Below are 20,760 nucleotides of genomic sequence, written 5' to 3'. Positions count from 1 at the left end.
ATGGCTCAATCACGTCCTGGTTGAAGTTCGTTCGCTACGCTCACTCACCTTTAGGTTGGAGCTCGTTCGCTGTGCTCACTTGCCTTCAGGTTGGCTCGTTCGCTACGCTCACTTGCCTTCAGGTTAGCTCGTTCGCTACGCTAACTCGCCTCCAGGTTGAAGTTCGTTCGCTATGCTCACTCACCTTTTGGTTGCAAATTAGCTGTTGTCATAAATGTAAAAGAAATAATAGTGCTGCATCCTGGTTGGTAATCCTTGTAACTTTAATGCTATTGAACATCATAGAACAGAACCAACTTGTTTAATGAAACAGCTGTTAAGATTCATTAATTCCATTTCTCATAAGGTTAACATGGGAAACTCCAGAGCCACTGGGGCGGAGCCCGAGAGTCCGATCTGAATAAAAACAACTTCCTATTTAATGCCTATTTAGTGTACCAAATTTCAGCCTCCTAGGTAAATGGGAAGTGAGGGCTTTGCCTTTTATATATATAGATTATGGTGTTTACGTGTGGGCAGTGTAGAGGTGACGCTGTGCAGAGTGACCTGTCAGTGAAATGCGTTGAGTGCAAGACGGGATATCATCCAGCGTAGGAAGTGCGATGTCTAGAATAGACAATTTGACTGCATAACACATTCAACAACAAAGTCTCTTCTTTGGAGCAAACCGAGTCAGCTTTACAGGAACGCTGCAGTGAGTTGGAAAAAGCAAACGACAAGGTTAGGTTATGTTAGAATAGGACATTTCTGTCCTGATCTAAACAATTTTGCCGCACAGTTATGTTTGATCTCATCGAAAACACGACGCAGCAATTCGGTGCGTCCTACACCCGCTAATCGGGAATGTGAGCTATCACCATACCAAATTTCAGCCCAATCCAACGAATTAATAATGCGTGATTTAACTTCAAACAAACAACCAAAAAAACGCTCAAACTTTCACATTAATAATATTAGTAAGACATGAAATAATGAATCGAGTATTCTCGTATGAAATTAACTACCCACACAAACATTTTTTTTTCCATTGGCTACTATAAAAAGCATATTTATTTTCTCGTTTACTTTTAACACAAAACATTACTAAAACAATTCAGTTATGGTTGTAGTTTATTATACACAATGTTTTTGCTCTAGTATTAATGCTTACTGAGCCGTGACATGTCCACCAGGCGTCCCATCAATGTCACGCCTCAGTGTTTTTTGTATAGTGCGAGTGCTGGCCTTGCGCCGGAACTCGGTCGGTTTGGGTCAGGCAGCAAACCTGCAACCCAGAGTGAATGTCCGCTTGACTTGTGAACCAGAAGACGTGCGGCTGTCATAGGTTACTGTCAAGATTTGTGTTTAAGGTTATGTCAAATTATCTTTTACCATCCTTTCAGTTTTTCTACTGTGTTGCATACAAACCAATTTCTTGTAACATGTAATTAAACGGATTGCCAGTCGTCAGATGAGTAAGTTGATTGATTAATTTTGATTGTTTTAGGTTAAAATGTTTCTGAATTAGTTTTGGCCTTCAGCCACATGTTGAGCAGGCTTTAAGTGGGTTTTGGCTAGTGAAAAACAAGTATTAAGCACCTTCTGTGCATTGGTATTACTTTTAATTACCAATTACTTGTTTTTCAAGGCGCTAGACCCATTTCTGAGCCTGGAATTGTTCAGAGTTTCTATGGGCCTTTGGCCAAGCTTTGTGTGGTCTGACCACAAGTTTTTCTGGTTAGTTTTGTAGTTTTTGTTGTTGTCAAGTTTTCAAAGCTTTCCCCGAGACTCTAGGCCAGATATTACCCAAGAAAACCCACTTTGAAACTCACTTTTGTGCGGGCTAGGGTCCGTTTGTTCTGTGTCCCTGTTAATTTATTATTAGGCCTAAGGCCTAGTTTGTGCTCAATTTTGTTTTGTTATTGTGGCCTACAACTTGTTTAATGTAAATTTTGTCCCTTTGTCCCCTGTAAAAGTGTTTTTTTGTTATTTGTAATGTAGGCCATGTCACTCAGCCTAATTTTTTTTAGTTAAGTAATGGCGCCTCCTGGGGGCCAAGCTCGGTCATAATTAGTTAGTATTAGTGCTCTTACATGTCCCCTGCAATTTTCATTAAGTTTGATTGATAAATGACCGAGTTATTTAAGTTTTAGTTTAGCGCTTTTCTGTATTCTGAGTGACCGTAGGTAACTGACCCCCTACCTGGCCTCAGGCTAGTTGGTAGGCATGGGTTTGTCTTTTAAAAGCTGCGGGCACTTGTGCCACAGCTTTTAAAAGCAGTTTGAGCAAATTTGGTTGGTAATAACCGGAGTTATTACCGGTTTTACCCAAAATGCACCTCCAGCCAAAGAATTTTTAAAATTTTGTGAGAACTGTTTTTTGAAGTATTTATTGTAGTATTTATGTAAATGTTTTATGTTTTATTAATGTGTTTTACCCTTCTGGACCAGATAATTCATATATTTTATTGTCAACTTCAATTTTTATAAAATTTTACTGTCAGAATGTGTTGTTAAAGTTAGTAACATTTAAAAGTCTATTTATTGTTATGTTTCAGAGCTTTATTCATCTGAATTAATTTTGTCTAGTCATTTTTCTCATTGTAACTATTAAAGACAGTTTTATAAAGGAAAGCCTATTAAAAGAAAAATATTTTTAATAAAATTCTCATTTGTAATAGTTTTGGTCAGTGAACGAGTGGTACGGAAATTGTTTTTTGGAATCATTTCTTGAAAAGCTTGGTAGGCCTAATGTTATCAAGTTTATATGGACTTTTATTAGTTAGGCCTGGAATGTGTTCAAAGGGTCCCGGATGGGAGGTTTTGTTCCGCCGCTTCCGGAGAGGGTCGCCCGGGGAGACCTTACACCTTCTCCCTCTTCGGGCTGCCAGTCACCCTGCTCCTGGGACCAGTGGGACACACTACACCTTCAAGCCACCATCCGCCTTCTACCACCACCGCCACCCACCACTAGTTGAAGCGACCAGAGTGACCAGTGACCATTACCGCAAGTTATATTTGTAATTAATGAAAGTTTTTTGAAAAGGACTGATCATCAATGGGGCCCCCAAATTATTTACCATTGTTATTTATTTTTAGTCACTTGTTATTCATTTAATTGTTGATTTTTTTTAAAGTTTAATATTAATTGTTACCGTCTTTAATCTATTCGTTGTTAGGCCTATTTTTCTGTTACTGGTACCAGTATTTGTAAGTTTAGAAGGGTAAACCTAAAATCATTTTTTTATATTAAATTTTTGAGAAAGCTTATTTAAAGAAATTCTTTGGATGGATGTTTTGTTATTTGTTGATTTTTTTGTAAATATATAGGCTTTGTTGACAACTGTTTGTTTTTTGATATTCACCCACGGCCTTTCATTTTTGTGTAGGGATGTGGGGCGGCCACTCGCACTGTCACTATGGGGGGCATGCTTCCAATAGTTGTTCGTCTGGGGGCGGTGCGAGGGGTCGGCTCAAACGGAGGGGAATGTTTAGAGGATCAAACTAAATGAGTTGTATGAAATTTATCATTCCTAGCAGGGTGCTGCTACGTTCCCACGTTAACACTTAGGATGAGTATTTTTGTTTACTACAGATTTGGTTTAATTAAATTTGTACTATGATTGACATTAAATATTATCTAAGAAAACCTAACCCGAGGCAAGCAAAAATCTTATAAAATAGAAGCTTTTGGTCCTTTAAATGTACTTAAAGAGAAAACAATTTTGTTCAACAATTCGCTGCTCTTCATTCTTTGTTCCAGGCAATGGAACGCCATTAACACAAATTACCGAAACCTTTTTCGGAACCATTGTCTAAAATACCTCACATATTGAACAGGTATAAGTAAATTATATATCCTACTATATAGTTATACCTATCTTTACTGCACGTTGAGATAAAACATGAATGTATTTAAATACAAATAACCACATTATGTATAATATTCTATATGTATGAAAATCAATTGTTGAAAAATTGTTCCCAAAAGCCAAAAATATTTATTAATTTTATTCAACAATAATAATCATGGCAAATAATTGTATAAAAAATATTTAAATTTAATTAGGAATAAAATTAGTGGCTAATATGAAATACTCTACAACTAACAATAATAACAATACTAATAAATACAATAATATATTTAAAATGAAATATACAAGTGGTCATAAATATTAAAAATAATATTATATATATAATTATATATTTCGTACTAAATTCTAGTAAAACCAAATTAATGGAATTTTATAACAGAAAGAAGCCTGAACCACCTCCGATATTGACCTAGGACGGGGTGCCCCTTGAGACCTGTAGTGAAACCAAATACTTGGGCCTACACATTACGGAGAACCATTATTGAAACACTAGCAACAGAGCCCGTTGTGGTTAAATACAACGGCCTCTAGTAAAATAATGGTTGTGAAATCCATACACCACTTTACTCACTAATATTAATGGTACAGATTAAGCACATAACATTAGAGAACCGCTTATTTAACATAAGGAACTCACTTTAACACAAATGCAAATTGTTAACAAAAACATCAAAGAAAAATCAATTAAATAACAATATAACAATAAGCTGTTAAATTATTAACACATGTTTCGTATGTTTAGATTATGCATACTGGTAAACCAATTATTGCCTTCTATAAAAATTTATTGGTTTTTCTTTTCTGAGTCGGGTTAAAGATCTTCTACCTGTCTGATTTTCATAATTTTGGCCTTAAACTAAAGGTATGGGTGCACCACAGATTTGCCATCAATCATCAGCATTCATTTTGACGTATATTTCGAGTTATGCACAAAATGCGTCCCTGTACATTCCTTAAGGGAGTTAAATTTGTTTTTTTAGTTCGTTTGGCTCTTCTACCAGCCTGATTTTCATAATTTTGGTCTTAAAATAAAGCTATGCAAGCATATATTTGTCATCAAGCATCATTATTAATTTATCTAATGTATTACTCAACGAAAAAATAAAAATTTTATTTGTTTGATTTGTTAAAAAACCTTTAGTGAAATATCAGCTTTCATTTGAGCTATTGATTATTAAGATTCCAATCTTAATAATCCTACCTAAAGCACACTGCTGAATCACGAATCAACAATAATTATAATCGTTTAGGTAGGCTACTTATCTGCAATCAATGATACGTAACTCAAATTTTATTCATGTTATTTTATATGTCTTGGTCCTGTGATACTTCAAAGGCTTTTACTTGAGATATTGATAGTTTTAATCAGTTAAGGGTGTTTGGTCGCAAATTTTCATGTCTGATTTTTTGTTATTGTTTAATTGTACTAAAAATTAGAGATACAAATATATAAGAAAAAAAATTTTTTTTTTGAATATTAAGCGAGATATGGAGCTTGAAAGTAGTAAATTTTTAATCTTTGGTACCAGTTCACAGGAAGAATGGGTAATGCGATTCTCACCAAAATTTGCATTCAGGTGTGGAAAAATAAGATAATAATCACTAGCTATTTAAAATTAAAAATTAAAAAAAAATTTAAAAATAGCTCTTTGTTTTTGGGAAAAATGTATCTGTATGTTGGAATAAAAAGAAATGTGATATGTTAACTCGTTTGGGCTGTGAATTCGTACCTTTGATGCCTCGCGCTGTCGGAGCACTACTCGTTGAGAGTTTGTACACTAACACCGGGGCTTTAGAATACTTTAACATCACGTAATTATTAACATCCTTTAACATTAAAAGAATACGTTTATCGTTGTATTCTAGAGCCCCGGTGTTAGTGTACACACTCTCAACGAGTGGTGCTCCGACAGCGCAAGGCATCAAAGGTACGAATTCACAGCCCAAACGAGTTAATATATCACTTTTTTTATTCCAACATACAGATACATTTTTCCCAAAAACAAAGAGCTATTTTTAAATTTTTTTAAAAAATTTTTTAATTTTTTAAAAAATTTATAAAAAATAAAAAATAATTTTTTTTTAATTTTTAATTTTAAATAGCTAGTGATTATTATCTTATTTTTCCACACCTGAATGCAAATTTTGGTGAGGATCGCATTACCCATTCTCCCTGTGAACTGGTACCAAAGATTAAAAATTTACTACTTTCAAGCTCCATATCTCGCTTAGTATTCAAAATAAATAATTTTTTCTTCGAAATAATGAATCGAGTATTCTCGTATGAAATTAACTACCCACACAAACATTTTTTTTTCCATTGGCTACTATAAAAAGCATATTTATTTTCTCGTTTACTTTTAACACAAAACATTACTAAAACAATTCAGTTATGGTTGTAGTTTATTATACACAATGTTTTTGCTCTAGTATTAATGCTTACTGAGCCGTGACATGTCCACCAGGCGTCCCACCAATGTCACGCCTCAGTGTTTTTTGTATAGTGCGAGTGCTGGCCTTGCGCCGGAACTCGGTCGGTTTGGGTCAGGCAGCAAACCTGCAACCCAGAGTGAATGTCCGCTTGACTTGTGAACCAGAAGACGTGCGGCTGTCATAGGTTACTGTCAAGATTTGTGTTTAAGGTTATGTCAAATTATCTTTTACCATCCTTTCAGTTTTTCTACTGTGTTGCATACAAACCAATTTCTTGTAACATGTAATTAAACGGATTGCCAGTCGTCAGATGAGTAAGTTGATTGATTAATTTTGATTGTTTTAGGTTAAAATGTTTCTGAATTAGTTTTGGCCTTCAGCCACATGTTGAGCAGGCTTTGAGTGGGTTTTGGCTAGTGAAAAACAAGTATTAAGCACCTTCTGTGCATTGGTATTACTTTTAATTACCAATTACTTGTTTTTCAAGGCGCTAGACCCATTTCTGAGCCTGGAATTGTTCAGAGTTTCTATGGGCCTTTGGCCAAGCTTTGTGTGGTCTGACCACAAGTTTTTCTGGTTAGTTTTGTAGTTTTTGTTGTTGTCAAGTTTTCAAAGCTTTCCCCGAGACTCTAGGCCAGATATTACCCAAGAAAACCCACTTTGAAACTCACTTTTGTGCGGGCTAGGGTCCGTTTGTTCTGTGTCCCTGTTAATTTATTATTAGGCCTAAGGCCTAGTTTGTGCTCAATTTTGTTTTGTTATTGTGGCCTACAACTTGTTTAATGTAAATTTTGTCCCTTTGTCCCCTGTAAAAGTGTTTTTTTGTTATTTGTAATGTAGGCCATGTCACTCAGCCTAATTTTTTTTAGTTAAGTAATGGCGCCTCCTGGGGGCCAAGCTCGGTCATAATTAGTTAGTATTAGTGCTCTTACATGTCCCCTGCAATTTTCATTAAGTTTGATTGATAAATGACCGAGTTATTTAAGTTTTAGTTTAGCGCTTTTCTGTATTCTGAGTGACCGTAGGTAACTGACCCCCTACCTGGCCTCAGGCTAGTTGGTAGGCATGGGTTTGTCTTTTAAAAGCTGCGGGCACTTGTGCCACAGCTTTTAAAAGCAGTTTGAGCAAATTTGGTTGGTAATAACCGGAGTTATTACCGGTTTTACCCAAAATGCACCTCCAGCCAAAGAATTTTTAAAATTTTGTGAGAACTGTTTTTTGAAGTATTTATTGTAGTATTTATGTAAATGTTTTATGTTTTATTAATGTGTTTTACCCTTCTGGACCAGATAATTTATATATTTTATTGTCAACTTCAATTTTTATAAAATTTTACTGTCAGAATGTGTTGTTAAAGTTAGTAACATTTAAAAGTCTATTTATTGTTATGTTTCAGAGCTTTATTCATCTGAATTAATTTTGTCTAGTCATTTTTCTCATTGTAACTATTAAAGACAGTTTTATAAAGGAAAGCCTATTAAAAGAAAAATATTTTTAATAAAATTCTCATTTGTAATAGTTTTGGTCAGTGAACGAGTGGTACGGAAATTGTTTTTTGGAATCATTTCTTGAAAAGCTTGGTAGGCCTAATGTTATCAAGTTTATATGGACTTTTATTAGTTAGGCCTGGAATGTGTTCAAAGGGTCCCGGATGGGAGGTTTTGTTCCGCCGCTTCCGGAGAGGGTCGCCCGGGGAGACCTTACACCTTCTCCCTCTTCGGGCTGCCAGTCACCCTGCTCCTGGGACCAGTGGGACACACTACACCTTCAAGCCACCATCCGCCTTCTACCACCACCGCCACCCACCACTAGTTGAAGCGACCAGAGTGACCAGTGACCATTACCGCAAGTTATATTTGTAATTAATGAAAGTTTTTTGAAAAGGACTGATCATCAATGGGGCCCCCAAATTATTTACCATTGTTATTTATTTTTAGTCACTTGTTATTCATTTAATTGTTGATTTTTTTTAAAGTTTAATATTAATTGTTACCGTCTTTAATCTATTCGTTGTTAGGCCTATTTTTCTGTTACTGGTACCAGTATTTGTAAGTTTAGAAGGGTAAACCTAAAATCATTTTTTTATATTAAATTTTTGAGAAAGCTTATTTAAAGAAATTCTTTGGATGGATGTTTTGTTATTTGTTGATTTTTTTGTAAATATATAGGCTTTGTTGACAACTGTTTGTTTTTTGATATTCACCCACGGCCTTTCATTTTTGTGTAGGGATGTGGGGCGGCCACTCGCACTGTCACTATGGGGGGCATGCTTCCAATAGTTGTTCGTCTGGGGGCGGTGCGAGGGGTCGGCTCAAACGGAGGGGAATGTTTAGAGGATCAAACTAAATGAGTTGTATGAAATTTATCATTCCTAGCAGGGTGCTGCTACGTTCCCACGTTAACACTTAGGATGAGTATTTTTGTTTACTACAGATTTGGTTTAATTAAATTTGTACTATGATTGACATTAAATATTATCTAAGAAAACCTAACCCGAGGCAAGCAAAAATCTTATAAAATAGAAGCTTTTGGTCCTTTAAATGTACTTAAAGAGAAAACAATTTTGTTCAACAATTCGCTGCTCTTCATTCTTTGTTCCAGGCAATGGAACGCCATTAACACAAATTACCGAAACCTTTTTCGGAACCATTGTCTAAAATACCTCACATATTGAACAGGTATAAGTAAATTATATATCCTACTATATAGTTATACCTATCTTTACTGCACGTTGAGATAAAACATGAATGTATTTAAATACAAATAACCACATTATGTATAATATTCTATATGTATGAAAATCAATTGTTGAAAAATTGTTCCCAAAAGCCAAAAATATTTATTAATTTTATTCAACAATAATAATCATGGCAAATAATTGTATAAAAAATATTTAAATTTAATTAGGAATAAAATTAGTGGCTAATATGAAATACTCTACAACTAACAATAATAACAATACTAATAAATACAATAATATATTTAAAATGAAATATACAAGTGGTCATAAATATTAAAAATAATATTATATATATAATTATATATTTCGTACTAAATTCTAGTAAAACCAAATTAATGGAATTTTATAACAGAAAGAAGCCTGAACCACCTCCGATATTGACCTAGGACGGGGTGCCCCTTGAGACCTGTAGTGAAACCAAATACTTGGGCCTACACATTACGGAGAACCATTATTGAAACACTAGCAACAGAGCCCGTTGTGGTTAAATACAACGGCCTCTAGTAAAATAATGGTTGTGAAATCCATACACCACTTTACTCACTAATATTAATGGTACAGATTAAGCACATAACATTAGAACCGCTTATTTAACATAAGGAACTCACTTTAACACAAATGCAAATTGTTAACAAAAACATCAAAGAAAAATCAATTAAATAACAATATAACAATAAGCTGTTAAATTATTAACACATGTTTCGTATGTTTAGATTATGCATACTGGTAAACCAATTATTGCCTTCTATAAAAATTTATTGGTTTTTCTTTTCTGAGTCGGGTTAAAGATCTTCTACCTGTCTGATTTTCATAATTTTGGCCTTAAACTAAAGGTATGGGTGCACCACAGATTTGCCATCAATCATCAGCATTCATTTTGACGTATATTTCGAGTTATGCACAAAATGCGTCCCTGTACATTCCTTAAGGGAGTTAAATTTGTTTTTTTAGTTCGTTTGGCTCTTCTACCAGCCTGATTTTCATAATTTTGGTCTTAAAATAAAGCTATGCAAGCATATATTTGTCATCAAGCATCATTATTAATTTATCTAATGTATTACTCAACGAAAAAATAAAAATTTTATTTGTTTGATTTGTTAAAAAACCTTTAGTGAAATATCAGCTTTCATTTGAGCTATTGATTATTAAGATTCCAATCTTAATAATCCTACCTAAAGCACACTGCTGAATCACGAATCAACAATAATTATAATCGTTTAGGTAGGCTACTTATCTGCAATCAATGATACGTAACTCAAATTTTATTCATGTTATTTTATATGTCTTGGTCCTGTGATACTTCAAAGGCTTTTACTTGAGATATTGATAGTTTTAATCAGTTAAGGGTGTTTGGTCGCAAATTTTCATGTCTGATTTTTTGTTATTGTTTAATTGTACTAAAAATTAGAGATACAAATATATAAGAAAAAAAATTTTTTTTTTTGAATATTAAGCGAGATATGGAGCTTGAAAGTAGTAAATTTTTAATCTTTGGTACCAGTTCACAGGAAGAATGGGTAATGCGATTCTCACCAAAATTTGCATTCAGGTGTGGAAAAATAAGATAATAATCACTAGCTATTTAAAATTAAAAATTAAAAAAAAATTTAAAAATAGCTCTTTGTTTTTGGGAAAAATGTATCTGTATGTTGGAATAAAAAGAAATGTGATATGTTAACTCGTTTGGGCTGTGAATTCGTACCTTTGATGCCTCGCGCTGTCGGAGCACTACTCGTTGAGAGTTTGTACACTAACACCGGGGCTTTAGAATACTTTAACATCACGTAATTATTAACATCCTTTAACATTAAAAGAATACGTTTATCGTTGTATTCTAGAGCCCCGGTGTTAGTGTACACACTCTCAACGAGTGGTGCTCCGACAGCGCAAGGCATCAAAGGTACGAATTCACAGCCCAAACGAGTTAATATATCACTTTTTTTATTCCAACATACAGATACATTTTTCCCAAAAACAAAGAGCTATTTTTAAATTTTTTTTAAAAATTTTTTAATTTTTTAAAAAATTTATAAAAAATAAAAAATAATTTTTTTTTAATTTTTAATTTTAAATAGCTAGTGATTATTATCTTATTTTTCCACACCTGAATGCAAATTTTGGTGAGGATCGCATTACCCATTCTCCCTGTGAACTGGTACCAAAGATTAAAAATTTACTACTTTCAAGCTCCATATCTCGCTTAGTATTCAAAATAAATAATTTTTTCTTATATATTTGTATCTCTAATTTTTAGTACAATTGAACAATAACAAAAAATAAGACATCAAATTTTTGACCAAACACCCTTAAGTTAAAGATATCCTGAATCGCTCAATCAGAAAACATAAATTTTATTATATCTTGGATATGGAATTCAGTTTTATATATATTTACTCAATTCTAATTACGTTATTCTATTTGCTTTGACCAAAGAACCTTCAGTGAAATACTAGCTTCCCTTTCAATTATTGATTATTAAGATCGGGCGTACCTAAAGCACACTGCTAAATCACGAACAACCCAAGTTTTTCAAAAAATGGAGTTCTTTTATCGTCGATTTATAGTCAAACGGTCTTGCTTACAACCTCAACAACAACTGTCAGACTTTGACGGGTTTCACTTCGTAAATAAAAACAAATCAAACTTTCATAACTATTTGCAAATCTACACGAATTAGGCTTTCCAATGACCTATTATTTAATAACATCGGTTCAGTAGAGTTGTAGATTTAATTGTACAAAATCTTTAGTTCAGTATTTTCTCACCATTATAAACTGGGAGTTGCTTAACGTTTTTTCAAATAACTTTCAAATGGTGAGGAAATCGACCAAAGTGGAAGGTAATATTCTGATAGAGATTAAAATTTCCTACAAATTACTATTATGTATTTCTGGAAAATACTCAATAAAGGCAGGCTAAAGTTGGCTACAAATATAAACTTGGAAAAAAGGCGTAAATGTAATATTGTTTATTTTTATTGTCTTACCTCAAATATGTAATAAAATCAAACTTTCATAAATATTTGCAAATCTACACGAATTAGGCTTTCCAACGACCCATTAAGTAACAAAAACGGTCCGGTAGAAGTCTAGATTTAGTTGTACAAAGTTTAACAAAAATACATCTAATTCAGTATTTTTTAACCGCTATAAATTTGGAGATCACTTAGATTATTGCCAATATCTTTTAAATGGAGGGGAAATCGACCAAAGTGGATGTGATATTCTGAAAGAGAATAAAAACTTCTACAAATAACCACTATGCACTTCTTGAAAATGCTTAATAAAGGCAGCCAAAAGCTGACTACAAATATAAACTTGTAAACAGAAAATTGAAAAATGCAGTTTTTAATGTATTTTTGTTATTTTTACTTTTTTACCACAAAGATTTAATAAAACCACACTTTCATAATTATTTGCAAATTTCCATGAGTTGGGCTTTCCAATGCCCCATTAATTAACAAAATCGGTACTGTAGAACTCTAGATTTAGTTGTACAAAGTTTAACAAAAATATCCCTAACTCTGTATTTTCTCATTACTATGAATTCGGAGGTTGCTTAGCTTTTTTGCAAATAACTTTAGAATGGTGAGGAAATCAACCAAAGTGGAAGGTGATATTCTGAAAGAGAATAATATTTCCTACAAATTGATACCATATACTTCTTGGAAACACTCAAAAAGACAGCCAAAAGTCTCACCCAAATAAAAAGTGTGAAAAACAGCGTTTTCAATGTATTTCTTATGGAAACATGTTTTTTTTTTTGAAATTTTTCACCATAAATCATAACAAAAACCAACTTTCATAATTATTTGCAAATCTACACGAATTAAGCTTTTCAACGACCATTAATTAATAAAATCGGTCCAGTAGAACTCTATATTTAGTTGTACAAAGATTTTCAAAACTGAATTATATATAGAATAGATTATTGGGGAACACATGTCGATGCAATAGCGCCCAGACGGTCATCTGGCACCTACCTGCTGTTTATACTACAAAAGCTGGTTGACATCGAGATTATCGTTAAGGTCTACTATGGCTGCTTTCATAGTATAATTTCATATGGTTTGGTATTTTGGGATGGTTGTAGTGAGGCAAAACGCATCTTCGTCCTTCAAAAACGTGCAATTAGAAGAATATGTGGAGTCCATAGACAGACACACTGTAAACCTCTGTTCCAAGAACTAAATATTCCCACACTTCCGTCTCTCTTTATATTAGAATCCGCATTGCTAGTTAAGAATAATCATAATATTTTTGTAACTATGGTCCACAATTACAATACAAGAAGAGCAACAAATCCACATGTACCTCAAGTAAATTGCACCCTTGCAAGCAAGAGTCCTTACTTCAATAGTATAAAAATGTACAATAAATTGCCTCATTACATCACGCAAGAGCCTTCTATCAACAATTTCAAGAACCTGCTAAAAACATATTTAAGTCAAGCGGCCTACTACAGTGTTGATGAAATATATGTCTAGGCCATGTGCATCCCTGAAGAGGAAATGAATCCATATATAAATTAATAGCAAGAAAAGTATAACAACCTGACGACCACGTCGCTGATGCGATACCAGTGGGAATACTCCAAGTATCCAAGTAAGTATCTAAGTAACGAGTGTAAATTAACCCGGTGATTAAATGAAACCAAAACATTTTAATCTTTTAGCTATGTTGTGTAACCTATGACCTTGAAGTCTAAAACATTGATTTTAATTTCAGAACCTTGGATAAATATTACACTATATTGAGCAAAGCAATAACGACTCGTAGATGTTATTGCTTCTATCTCCAATCTACCTTTGTTCAGTTGATTGTATAGTAACTCAGTTATAACTAACTACGAGAGTTCCACGTGTAACTATGTTATTGCAACTTATGTTGTCACTTATAGATAAGAACCAATCGTCTCAGTATGTTGTTATGGATTCCAATATTCTGATACAACTTTGCAATTAATTTTTGTCTGCTACTAGTGTTAGTCTCCAAATGTTACAATGATTGATCTTGAAAATGGATTAGGTAATTCAAAGACCTAATGTCATCCGTTAGGTATGGCTTGTTTATGACCATTGTTTGTGACCATTGTTTATACATTATAAACTAATGGTCGGCTAATCATCGTCACACTATATAGTTCATTTGATTCGTATTTGTCCTAGTAGCTCCATTGGTGGAGCGAGCTGGTCTAGTGGTTAGAGCACGGGACTTTCGTCCCTAAGTCCTGGGTTCAAATCCCGTCAAATCACTAATGGATTTTATCTAAGTGATAATGCCGCAACCCATAGTTCTAGCCTGAAGTAATGTGAATCAATGTCTAGCGTCCTAGGAAAAAAATGGTGATTTGGCGGGATTTGAGTCTGGGACCCCAGGAACAAAAGTTCTGCGCTGAACTACCAGACCAGCTTGCTCCCCATACAGTTCTTTGTATTAAGGCCTACATCTTTTTCATCCAAAATAAAAATAATAATTAAAAAAGGTAATAAATTTGTACTTGTCTATGGTATAAGGTATTTGTATAAATATTAACCAGACAGTTTTTTTTTATTTCACAAATATTTGATCACATTTTACTGTGTCATAAAAAATCGTTTTATTTTTTAAAGCGTTAAATAAGCATATACTATGCATTGCTATATTTTGTCTTAACTAAACTAAGGTCATTCGTACAAAACTTATACTTCAGTGCTAGTGGTGGCATTACAACACAAGTTGTATTATTTAAAACAATTTATAGCTTCACTTAGGTTATAATAGTTGGACCTCTGTTAAGTTAAGTCCACTCAATGTAGTAATTTTAATCCTTTCCAAAATGAATTTAGTAAGAATCATTGAATTTGTTTGAAAAATCTGATTCAATTTGGTAAACCCATTGACCGTGGAAGTAAAAAAATCACCTCTCATCTGAATCTGTTACTATCTATTCAAATCAATTCCTTCGCGTTTCTTGTTGGGCTGGTAATGCTGTAAATCTGGGTATACCAATGATGACAACCTATTTACCTAAGTAGCTTGTTTTGGATGTTTTCCGTTTTAATCATGTATATCTAAACATGAATATGAATGTCTTACTATTATATTTTAACCAACCCACCATGTTAAACTTCCCTATCCCAAGCCTGGTGTAAACCAAGATGTATGGAGTAAAAGTGGAGTAAATGGAGTAAAAATCTTTTACTCCATACATCTTGGATGTAAACAACTTCTTTACTTCACGAGTGAAATAAAGTTTCAAAAACTCACTAGTGAAGCAATTAAACCCATTTAAATAACATTAAGTGCTCAACTTAAAAAAAAAACCTTTTATGGAGCCAACGACGTTCAACGCTAGAAATCAGCTGTGCGCTTGAATTTTATTGTTATGTAAAGAACTTTCCTAACCTAGCTTTTGTTTGTAAAAGAACGTTACTGTTAGAAAATTAGTGAAATGGATAATGAAAAATATTGTACGTAACCCCTTGTATATTCAGGTCAGGTAAAATCTTGTACGTTACAAGTTACGCAAGAGCGTGTTCACATCACTTAGGTGAATTATCATTCACCTGCGTGATGTAAAAACGCTCTTACTACACTTGTAAGGTAATTAGCTATTACATATTTTAATCATAATTGAATTAGTCGTAACTATGAGTTGAGAATTGACTTAAGCTGCCAAACGTTATTCGAAACGGCACACGGAAGATTTCTCAGGTGCCGTTTGACGTCACTAACTGCTGACGTCACTTTGAGGGAACACCAATACCGCAACGATACGATTTGAGCCATCGGCCTCAGTGGTGCAGTGGATAGCGTTGCGGGCCAATAATCCAAAATTTCGGGTTCGAATCCCGCCGGCGACGTTAACTTTTTATCAACAATTTTTTCATATCAGCAAGTTTGGTTGGTTTGGTTAGGTTATGACAGTTTAATTTTATAATTAAAACATTATAAAATTTAATTTTAGGCAATTATAATTTTATTTGATGAACAAACTATTTTTTAGATTAGTAAACCTTTATTCGATTTTTCCATTATCAGCACGTTTGGTTAGGTTATGACAGTTTAATTTAATAATAGAAAATAATTATAAAATTGTCTGTTTCTTCAGACGCAGCAGTTAGTGACGTCAAACGGCACCTGAGAAATCTTCCGTGTGCCCCACCGAACGTTATTGGGGTTCAAGTAGGCTAGATGTTACTTATTTTAATCATTCTTGCCACCAAGACTGATTGTACAAATAATTTAATAGAATACAAATCCTTGTCCGTCTTAAGTCTTTAAATAATATCTAGGGATGACTTGTTTCGGGTCAAAGATCTATTTTCAAATCCAAACCAAATTAGTCCATATATCTGACGGAAGCCTTCAGCAATACATAAACGAATGTTGGCACATTAAGTTCATATCCAAGGAAACCATTTTAATATACCAAATTTAGCCACATTTAGTCACGGGACAAACTGACGCAGGCGGACACGACGGAACTAGCCGAAACTAGTTTCTTTTGCAATGGATTGCCCAACAGTGGGTATTAAACAATTATCATTGTAACATTTGTAAATTATAAAACGTTTAGTAATTCCAAAGTTCCACTTCATAACGTCAAAAGGAAACTAATATGCGCACCCCTAGTTTAAGGGTTCACTTTTTAATTAAAAACAGAAAAAATACTATTTCCTCATGCTTTATTTCGAAAGTTGAGGTTTGAGACAGGCATTGAGTCAACATCCGCTGGTCGGATGTTGGCCTTACTGTAATCTGGCCCCGGGATGTTGTGGTCTAAGCTTAGGAAATCAACTATCTAACAGCTTGTCAAGCTTATTGTTTATCACAGTCTGATGAGTAAATAATATTCTGGAAGTACGTTATGTTTGATGTTAAAAGTTAATGCATGATTCGTATATTTATGCTGAGTTATAACAAAAGAGTGAGTTTCAGATATTGTAAAAGGATGAACCTATAATATACTAGCAGAAGCAGAGTACCCGTCCTTCGTACGGGGTTGGAATATAAGCCCGAAAGGATTTTTGAGATAAGAATATGCCTATATGTTAATCGGGAATGTAAGCTATCATCATGCCAAATTTCAGCCCAATCCGTCCAGTGGTTTATGCGTGATTGAACTACAAACAAACTAACACACAAACTTTCACATTTATAATACTAGTAAGATTGTAAACTGATCCAAGCACATTGCGATTATCTGTGGATTCAACTTGTCTATAGCCTACATTTAATTTTCAGTAGCCCCATTTTGATTATGAAACGTTTTACCAATTTGTATTTTATGGATAGGCGAAATAATAGCTAAATTTGTATCAACCTGTATTTTAGAGGTTTTGTCACATTTACACACATTTAAATTGAATACTTACAAAAACAAACAAACAATTTCTCTAATATTTGAGTTTGTGATCAAATTACGGACATTCAATTAAGGACTGTGAAACTTATCATCACTGCAATAGTTTTCACCTGACGAGTTATTTTGCATGTATATCAAATAAATCAAATACTGTCAAATAATAAGATAAAGTCTCTCTTACACCTACTTTTAACGTGTGCTCTAAAACCTCTTGTACTCGTTACAAGCCTCATTAACGCTGATCTGCTGATTGATGAAACACAAGGATCGCTCTATCTTGTGTGGGGGATCTGCGTCTTGTGATATTACTGTGGATTTGTCTTACACTAACGGGGAATTTTCAGAGGGGAAATGTGTTCTTCCGAGAAAAAAATTGAGAACTGAGTCAAATTCTTAACAAAACATTTCGTGAATTTTAAAACTTTGGCAATATTTTGAAACACAATGTAATATGACGAAAAATATATCACACGGGGAAAAAGTGTCTTTTCAACTCTCGCTTACTTACTAACCTCAGCTTTGCCTCGATCTAAAACTTGAGCTCGGGTCGAAAAGATCCACTTTACACCCTAGGGATGATATATACTATTTTATTCTCAGTAGCTTTGTTCAAAGTTGTATATATTTATTATTTTAATACAATCATCTGACCGGGACCTTTTTCCACACTGTTCTGTATAACAAGTCAAAAATATGGTTTAAGTCAATATGGTGAATCATTCGAAGAATTACATACGTTCATGATTTGTATTTCTTCCCCCTTAAAGTGATAAAGTCTCTAATGAGGTGTTTCCAATTTAGAGGCTGATCAACAAATATCAATAAACTTCCATTGATCTCTGGGTCAATTAGAAGATTAAACCAGTAAGGTAATAGACTAATGTCGATGCCTCTTAATCACAAAGTAGAATTTGAAATTTTAAGTCTTAGAATTAATATATTTATTTCGACACATACTGTAAACGTACATTTTGCATGTTACCTACAAATGCGGATGAATAAATTTTTTATAGTGAGTTTAGTGTAAATAAAATAGGACTGACCTTTTAAGCACCAAATATAATGTAAATAATGGAAACAAACAGATTGGTAGCTTTGTGTAACAATTTTAGAGTTGTATAGTAGTACTATTTTTTATTTATACTATTTTAGAAAAAAAAATTAAGTGAAATAATTTACTGATTTCCTATTTTCTGAGTTCATGAAAGCACCCAAAAATATGATTTGGAAGCTACCGTACATGATGAGTTAGCGTTCATGAATTAAAAAGGTAACCCATATACTGATAAAAATATTCAATGTGTACGGTATTTAAACACACTACCAGCTCTAGGAAATATAATTAGACTCGAAATAGAAATCAAATTAATTATTCCTAGCAAGATTCAATTATAAATCGTATCCAACCGAATTGCTGTTCTTATTCTTGTAAAAGATTATTTCGACAAATCTTGAAGGCCTTTTGTACAGACAGGTAAATTAAATTTGGGACAGAGGAGATCTAATCAGGCTCAACTCTCCCCAAAGACTATGGACAGAAAAAAACTATTTTCTTGAGTGAATGTAAATTACGTCTTCCTGATATTTCTCCATGACGTCGTAATTCTATAATGGAAAGATTAAACTAATTTGATTTTTACTTTTGGCTACTAGTTTCAAACTGAAATGTTATAGAAAGGATTCAAAACGACTAGTTTCGTAATACGGCAAGTCAGAATCACATAATTTAGGCTATTATTGTGTTTTCAGAACAACCAGTTTATTCGATTCCTTTCCACTGTTTTAGTACAACAAGCAAGTAGTGCAAAATGAACTCAAAAACATAGTTTAGTTTGAATATGCAGCTTGAATCTCATTGAGTTCTCAGTTAGTACTTAACCATGTTAAAGTAATTTAGTAAAAATTCTCAACCTGCTGTGTTCAGGGTGTTCCAAAAAATGTTCAGAGTATTTAGATATTATTAATAATGTGTTATGATTGACATACTGTAGGTTCAGTAAAACAAAAGGGTTTTTAAATGTCTTTGGAATATGACATAGGGGCTTGAATATCTGGAATGGTTCTACCAAAAAACTTATTTTTAACTAGCTGTGTACCCGTTCTACGCACGGGGATCTTTTAGTATTCAGTTGAAACCTTCATATACATGGTGATTGGTACTCAGTGTGACAAAACTTTTTTGGTGCAAGTACAAAGTAAATGCAGTATGATGATGCATATAAAATTTTCCAAGTCTAAAAATTAGCTTCCCAAAGAATTATTTTATGTTTTTCAAAAATAACTATGTTTTTAAACTTAATACAGCTATTTCTCAATTACCTGTAAATTGGTTTTAGTAGATAATGTCATTTTCGTGTTCTACATTAAATTTTGAATAAGAATAATACAAAATGACAGAAGATCAGTTTTAAAAACTCCATTGTAAATAGATTCAAAGATAAAAATTAAGATGTTTGATACAAATTTAAAAAAACAATGGTCTATTGCATTTTTCACACCCTGTATACAAGAAAGTGTCGGGATATGTTAAAAACTGCGCCATTTAATAAGCTTTCCAACCATATGCTACACCATTGAGCTTTATGTCTGCTTATGTACGCTTTAGTGGTTTGAAGACTACAAAGCATGGTGTCTTTAACATTTAAAAGTCGGCATGTATTAAGCAAAAGTTGTATTTTTGTTTCAACTTGAACAGTAATAAAACAGTAAAAAAGTTCCCTGTTTTCTGGCATTCAAACCACTAAAACAAACAACAAATTTTTTAAATCTCAATAGTGTAGCATATGGTTGGAAAGCTTATAAAGTGGCGCAGAGTTTTTAACATATTCCGACACTTTTTTGTATACAGGGTGTGAAAAATGCAATAGACCATTGTTTTTTAAATTTTTATCAAACATCTTAACTTTTATCTTTGAATCTATTTACAATGGAGTTTTTACAACTGATCCTCTGTCATTTTGTGTTATTCTTATTCAAAATTTAATGTAGAACACGAAAATGACATTATCTACTCAAATCCATGTACAGGTAATTGAGAAATCGCTGTATTAAGTTTAAAAGCATGGTTATTTTTTAAAAACATAAAATATTTTTTTGGGAATCTAATTTTTAGACTTGGAACATTTTATATGCATCATCCCACTTCATTTACTTTGTACTTACACACAAAAATTTGTCACACTGAGTAACAATCACCCTGTATAAAAACAGCAGTTGGTTTGCATATTTTCAGATATGCTGGCCGAATTATTATACATAGGTCCCTAACTTCATTTTATGTTGTTTGTTGTTCTTCCGGATCGGTATGACACTCAATAAAGGGTTAAATTACCTGTGTCCGCCGGTCGATCCTAATTATTTATCCTATTACAGGAGATGCATTTCG

The sequence above is a fragment of the Macrosteles quadrilineatus genome, unplaced genomic scaffold (genome assembly GCF_028750875.1).
Source record: "Macrosteles quadrilineatus isolate MER2022 unplaced genomic scaffold, UCM_ALF_1.0 Scaffold_3__2_contigs__length_128488019, whole genome shotgun sequence".
Classification (NCBI taxonomy): Eukaryota; Metazoa; Arthropoda; class Insecta; order Hemiptera; family Cicadellidae; genus Macrosteles; species Macrosteles quadrilineatus.
Note: the sequence above shows the minus strand (reverse complement) of the source record.